The sequence below is a fragment of the Poecilia formosa genome, unplaced genomic scaffold (genome assembly GCF_000485575.1).
Source record: "Poecilia formosa unplaced genomic scaffold, Poecilia_formosa-5.1.2 Scaffold473, whole genome shotgun sequence".
In the NCBI taxonomy this organism is placed as follows: Eukaryota; Metazoa; Chordata; class Actinopteri; order Cyprinodontiformes; family Poeciliidae; genus Poecilia; species Poecilia formosa.
Window position 1 is genome coordinate 74,724 of NW_006800412.1, and position 7,447 is coordinate 82,170.

The 7,447-nt window shown below is 40.7% G+C and overlaps 1 protein-coding gene and 1 long non-coding RNA gene across 4 annotated transcripts in view; one reads left to right on the top strand and one right to left on the bottom strand.

The window, feature by feature from the left end:
- Window positions 1-6,279, bottom strand: part of LOC107833876 (uncharacterized) — a 7,450-nt gene extending 1,171 nt beyond the window's left edge. The window contains exon 1 of the long non-coding RNA XR_001659652.1: window positions 5,408-6,279. This is a non-coding gene — a long non-coding RNA (uncharacterized LOC107833876). The remainder of the gene's footprint in view (window positions 1-5,407) is intronic.
- LOC103156311 (bromodomain-containing protein 3-like) overlaps window positions 1-7,447 on the top strand; it is an 18,709-nt gene that overhangs the window by 6,045 nt on the left and 5,217 nt on the right. The window lies entirely within an intron of this gene.

Genomic DNA, 7,447 nt, shown 5'->3' on the forward strand with positions numbered 1-7,447 from the left:
TTAAACAATTTAAAATATTTTATTTTATATATGCTGAAACCGTTAATCAAATTTAGCAGCATTGATCATCTCAGTAAACAAATGTCACATTTATGTATCTGTGTTAAAATATCAGCATTTATGGAACCTGAAGCCCTGGGGGCCGATGGAGCTGCTGACTTTTTATTTGTTGTTTTTAAGACTAGTTGTGGATTTAAATAGTGTCTCACTGCCAATGTTTTCCCTTTACTCTATAATTACGCAGTAATATTTTTACATTTCCTGCCTACTTAACATCTTTCAGTACAAAAACACGGTGGACCGACAGGAGACCCTGACTGCTAATACTGCTAATACTGCTAATGCTGCTGCTAGCGCTGCTGCTGCTGCTAGCGCTGCTGATGCTGCCGACGCTGCTGATGCTGCTAGCGCTGCTGATGCTGCCGACGCTGCTGATGCTGCTAGCGCTGCTGATGCTGCTAGCGCTGCACATTTATCTTGCTGAGGTGTCAGGTGTGTGACAGAGATTTCAGACCTAATTCTTGCTGAGCTGTGGTTTACCTGGCTCCTTGCAGTAGAATACTATCAGAATGGTTTCATTAATAATGAATGAAGGAAGCAGAGGGAAAGGATTACAATGCTGATGGATTATTAATGTTTTCTAGGAAAGATTTAAAGTCTATTTTTCCATTTTTACAGACGTGTATTTCATTTGTAGGTTTCTGTTGTGGTAATTGTTTTATATCTATGTAACCTCTCCCTCTCTCTCTCCCCGTCTCTCGCCCTCAGTGAGTCAGCAGGCGGAGTCCTCCGCCTCCCCGCCCCCCTCCTACCCCTCTCCTTCCCCCTCTCAGACACCTGTCATCTCGACCACGCCCACACCGGTGCCCGCCACGCCCCCTGTGCCCGCCACGCAGACCCCGGCAGCCATGATGCCCTCTGCACAGCCTGTTGTCAAGGTAACGGCTTCACCTGAAACGACTTCCTGTCAGTTCAGTTCAGTTTGCACCATTAAAATTCAGATCAGATATTAAATTACAGAAAAGCTTCCACCCACAAACACAATCCTTCATGAAGTTAAGAAATAAACACACAAACACATCTAAGTATTAATTATTACACGTTTAATAAAAATACAAATTTGAAAAATGTTGATATAAATAGAATCTGACAGTCAGCTGACTGAGGTTCTGAAGATCCAAAGTCAAATCTATCTGAGTACATCAGTACTCAAATGTTCTCAGTGATGTGAGGACAAACTCTTTATCATGTCAGAACATTCATGCACTTCTGTACAGATCCAACAGTAACTCCAACAAATGGTGATTTTCTTCCTAAAACGTTCAGACTTGGAGTCACACATGAAGAAATCAAAGTTCAGTTGTTTTTTTCTTCCATTCTAATTTTTATTAAGGAACAACATGAAGAATGTGATGTAGTCTTATACAACCATCTATTCAGTGTGTTATATTGGTCTACGCCTTCATGTGATTATCCCGTCTCCGGTATTTAGCGTTCCATTTTTCCCTTTTTTATCCTCCTCCCCCCAACTCCTCTCAGAATAATGAGGAGGAAAAAGAATGAGCAGACCAATATCACATCGAAGTAAACAAATGGTCCAAGCCGAACAGAGTAGCTAAGGAACGACGGGTATCACTTCACTTTCATTAGGTCCAGATCTGGTCCGTCCATCCACTCATTTTCTATACACCCTGGTCTCTTAGTGGTCGGGAGGGTTGCTGGTGCCAGGGGGTCCAACACCTTTCAAATCTGTCTTGCTCCAGCTTCACTGTAAATGTCAGTTCCTCCATCTTGTCCTGGATGATCTTTATCCAGTCTTCTGGGTTTTGTCAGTCATCCATTTCCGAGTGATTGCTTTTTTACTGCCAATTAGCTTTATATTGAACATGTTTGTTTTATATAATCCCACTACAGTGATCCTTTGCTATATCGCGGTTCACCTTTCGCCGTCTCGCTGCTTCGCGGATTATTTTTTTGTGCAGTTTTTTTCACAGTGCATTGTGTTCTGCGTCCTGATTGGCTAAACAGTCTCTGCGGTTCTTCTCTACCTGTGTGCCAACACCGTATTTAAATGTAAGTAATACAGATTGGCCATTCAGGAGATGAAAGCTGAAAACTTTGAATTCCTGGTGGAAAAAACTGGCCAGAATCAGCGCAGAACCCGACCGGAGGCTCAGATCCGTCGCTCTGCCGTAGATCCAGCTGTGAATCTCACAGGGCAGCTTGGAGGAGACGCTTTAATGACACGACTCCTGATCACATTAAGGCCCGATTGATGAACATCCGCTGAGCTGGAAACAGGTTTTGTTCTTTGGTTTCAATTTGGAGTATTTATTTATGCTGTGTAATAATCGTAAAAAATAAAAGTAACTACTTCACAGATTTCACTAATCGCGGGTTATTTTCGGAACGCAACCCCCAAGAAAAACGAGGGGTCACTGTACACAGTTTGGTCGTTTGCCAATAGCAGTCTCAAAGTTTAGAGCAAAGTTGGTCCCAATAACGATCTCCACACTTTGCTTAATTATCCCCCAGTAAGAAAACAGCTGAGGACAGCTCCAGCTTGTTTCCACCCACATAACCTCCATCATGATCTCTGCATTTCTGCTCCTGTGAGCTGCCATTTCCAAGAAGCATCTTCCCCATTTGTTAGTGATGATGTACATTTCCAACAGTTCTTCAAGATGTCTGACTCTGCAATGTGAATTTGGTGGCTCCCTTCCTCATCCCAATTCTCCTTAATATATAATGTTTTATATATATATATATATATATAAAACCCTCCAGGTTTTGTAGCCCATTATACATTTTAGATGTTAATTTATTAACAGAGGTTGATTGATATGATTTTAGAAAGATATTTAATATATGAATAAATGTTCTGTCTGGTTAATCTCTATTTGTTTTTTCTAAATAGTGCCAGATTTGTAGATAACAAAACAAATCTGTGTTATCAAGACCATATTTTTGCTTAATGTGTTGAAAGGTCTTCAGGCAGCCTTTATGATATAAATCATTATATTTTACCAAGGCCATTTCAATCCATTTTTAAATGCATTATCTATTTTATTTGGGGTAAAGTGTTGATCATATGCTATCCATCTAATTGGTAAACAGGACTTTATTTTCTTTTACTAATTTTGACCAGGTCTTAAGTGCTGTTTCTGAACATGGATTGAGATTTTTAAGGTCTTTTATTAAGTCTATTTTTCCAATTGCTGCTTGTTTGTACAGTGAGTCTCCTTTCATTTTCAGTGTTGAGGAGTCACACATCTCCACCAGTGGATTTATTTGTGCTGCTTTGTAATAGTTACTCATCTTTTACTTTTTCTCAGCTGTAAAGTTTTAAATCTAGTGCTGGGCTGTTTCCCTTGCTGAATAAATCTTGAAATCAGTTTGTTGATTTCTTGGAACATAGATTTGGCTGGTTCTGCTGGTAGTGTCTGAAAAAAGTATAGTGATTTTGGCAACATCATTTTGATGGCTTCTACTGTTAGCATGAGGCCCAGACAGGGCAATAGGCTCCACCTGGATATGTCATTTTTTATTTTAGTCATTAATGGGTCATAATTTGCTGAGACAACATTCCTTGGGTCTTTAGGAATGGTCACTCCTAAATATACAATTGAATCCATATCCTAATTTATTTTGAAGGTTTCATAGTCAGTATTGTCGGGTGAATATTTGAATGTCAAGACCTGAGATTTGGGGGAGTTCAGTTTGTAACCTGAAAATTTCCCGCACTCCAACTAGATTTTATGTAATTCTGGGAGGGATTCCTGGACTCTTGCCAGGTAGATTAAAATATCATCCACAAATAGTGCTAATTTTTCTTCATTATGGTTTATCTTTATGCCGTGTATTTTGGTGTTTTTGTCTAATCTAGCGGTTCTCAACGTGGGCGGTACCGCCCCCCAGGGGGCGTTCAGAGGACAGCAGGGGGCGCTGGCGGAAATTTTTACAAAAGGGGGGCGCTGGGATTCCTTTGGGGGGCGTTTGGTTGAAGGTAAACTTTACACCTTATATGCACAACAATACCAGCTTAGACTTTGAGCTACTTGGTAAAACTGTGTTGTGTAACATTACAACATGCCTGGCTGCAACGTATCGATGGCAGCTCTTCACCAAAATACCGGAGCTAAAAGGTTTATGCCAGTCTGCTGTTCTCCATCGATATGCACTTCCCAGCCGCTCCACGCCTTACGGGGTTAAAAAAAAAAGAAAAACACGTTGCGCACATTGCAGAAAACTCTGTAGAACGGAGCAGCGAACTATTAATCTATAATCAATAGACAGGTCTATATAAAGATATAATCCATGTTTCTGTCTCATATTTGTATGGCATTAAAAGGAACTTTAGTTTTTCCACTGAAAGCTCTGGTTTGCACAATAAATGCCATGTGGGTGAAATTTTATGGATGATGCTCTGATGTCCCATTCTCCTGAAGGCAGCACAGAGCTGCACCACCAGAAACCGACAGAAACACTGAATAGAAGAAGAGCTGTGATTAATGTAGTTACAGTTCTATCCATGTTTTAATGCTGCAGAGCTCAGTCGTTTTGCAGATAGATCAAAGTTTAAACTGGCATGTTGTTCATCTTTTATCATTTTGTGGAATATTTAACAACTAGAAAATGGCAAAGAACAAGAATATTTTTCCACTGATTGGCTGCTGTTAGGCCTACAGATTTTAACTTGAATGTTCATGAAATTTTTCATAGATGCCTGTGAAAATAATTTCTATTCCCATGACTTTTTTGTTCTCTGGGAAATTATTTTTGATGACAAATACAGAAACAAGCATAAAAATAAAAACATCTCCAATAGTGATAGTAATATTAATGATAAAATAACAGTCAGTGCAAAGTAGCCTGCAGGTTCTTTGGTGGGGGGTGAGGGACCTGGATAAAGGCTAGGGGGCGCTGGCCCAAAAAAGGTTGAGAAACACTGATCTAATCCATTGTGCCAAAGGTTCATCGTAACTCTGGCGAATAGTAATGGGGACATGGAACATCCTTGTCTGCACCCTTGCTCAATTTTTCTTTCTTCTGATAACCCCCCACTGATCCGAATCTTACCTGTAGGCTTGTTGTACAGTTCCTGACTTATCTTCAGGGTTTCCCCCAGTGTATTATAGGCCTGGCGGCCCGCCATCCTTTACTAGCGCCACCGCCAGGCTAAGCCTTTCTTGTTTATGTTTTTGGGAAAATAATAATTAAAAAAAAAAAAAAAAATTTTTTTTAAGCCGGATTGCAAGCATCTGTGTTGCTCTGAGCGCTTCACTGGCGGAGCAGATTTATTCTTAAAAGAGATATTTATAAAAGATAGGTGTATAGTTTATGCATTTAAAGCTGAACCAATCACACCGCTGGCGCCTCTGCGCTGCAGCAGCTGGATTAAGTTTACCTCAGAGCAGATCGCCTCCTTTCACTCAAACTGGACTCAGGCTGACCTGTATGGATATTTACATCAACCCCTGTGAGGAATTATGATTCTTTCCAGAGTTTTTGATCAAGGTAGGACTTTAAACACCACTCTAGTTGGCTCTAGTTGTGCAGCTCTACGTGAACCGCAGGAATAACTTGTAGTCGCTTTCAGAGGTGCGTTGAGCGAGTAGTGAGAATGATTTACATTTGTGAACAAAGAATTTTGTGCGGCTTTACCATCTCAACACGCCGCCCAGCGCCCGGCTCTGCCTGCACTGATCAAGTTTATCTATGTTCCCGGTTGGCCGGTGTGTTAGTTAAGGAACCAGCACTAACCTGATCATGCAGGTTCAGCCTGGTGAGGAGCTTTCGCTCCTGTCTGTAACGCATCACGCTGATTTTATATTCTATTATTATTTTTAGTATTATTGTTATTATGCATCAAACCGTATCCTTGCTTTGTCCACTTAGTCAGAGTTAATGAGCGGAGGTCTGAGAAGCTCCTCCGATAAACTGGACCGACCAAAACAGTTTCTGTGATTCTTATTAAAACTCAACAGACAGAAATGTCAGAGCTGCTAGAGCCACATTAGCAGCATTGAATTAAATCTCCTGTTTGTTGCTCATCTCTGCTCAGTGCAGCAGGTTTAACTCATCCTGCAGGGCCGATCCAAGGCTGATGAGGCCTGGGGCAGAATCTGACTGAGGGGCCCCTCTAGCTGCTAAAACATCAGCAGCTCTAACAGCTTCTGTGTTTAACTGTGTGTAGTTTATTTGGCCAACCTAAAAACAATCAGTTATAATCCAGTTTATTAATTTGTATTTGTGAACAAACAGCTCAAACTCAAAGATTAAACTCACAGCATCAGATTGTTGCTATGGTAACAAAACAATAACTATGAATATTGTTCTTTGAACTTGTACAAAGTAAACTTGGCAGCTCCTTAAAATCTTACATTTAAAGGTTAAACAATTTAAAATATTTTATCTTATGTATGCTGAAACCGTTAAATCAAATTTAGCAGCATTGATCATCTCAGTAAACAAATGTTACATTTATGCATCTGTTAAAATATCAGCATTTATGGCCCCTGAAGCCCTGGGGGCCCGATGGAGCCGCTGACTTTTTATTTGTTGTTTTTAAGACTAGTTGTGGGTTTAAGTAATGTTTCACTGGCAATGTTTTCCCGTAACATATAATTACACAGTAATATTTTAAAATTTCCTGTCACCTTAACATCTTTTAATACAAAAACACGGTGGACCGCTGGCTGTGCTGTGGTGGCCAGGGGTTCAGCACAACCCACATATGGAGGCCTTAATCCTCGACGTGGCGGTCACAGGTTCGATTCCCGGCCTGGTGACCTTTGCTTCCTGTCTTCCCCTTCTCTCGTTACCCAGTTTCCTGTAAATTAACTATCAAATAACGGCCACTAGAGCCAATAAAACCTTTAAAAAAAAACACGGTGGACCGCCTCGGCACCCCGACCACCGGGCTGAGCAAGTTTTCTGGGGGGAAATCCTGATATTTATAAATTTACTGGAAAAGTTGAATTGGGACAAGTAAGAATGACCAGTCTACAGTGTCGAACGCTTTCTGTGCGTCTATTCCCAGTATAATTGCTTGTTCTTCTTGATGTGGTTGATCACGTTTAGGGTTCTTCTGATATTGTCTCTGGTTGGTCTGTTCTTTATGAACCTTGTCTAGTCTAAATTTATTATATCTGGGAGGATATGCTCCAATCTTTTGGCTAATATGGATGTAAAGATTTTATAATCTTGATGAAGTAGACTGATTGGGTGGTAATTTGAACAGTTTAGTTTGTCTTTACCTTCTTTTGGGTGTGAATCAAAATGTGAAAGAGAAGCAAATATGGCGGCTGAAACGACACTGGAAACATCCGATGAATCATTTATGTGAGTCAGAATCAACAGCGGTCCAAGCGTAGGCGCTCATGTGTGTGTGTGTGTGTGTGTGTGTCCAGCAGAAGAAGGGCGTGAAGAGGAAAGCAGACACCAC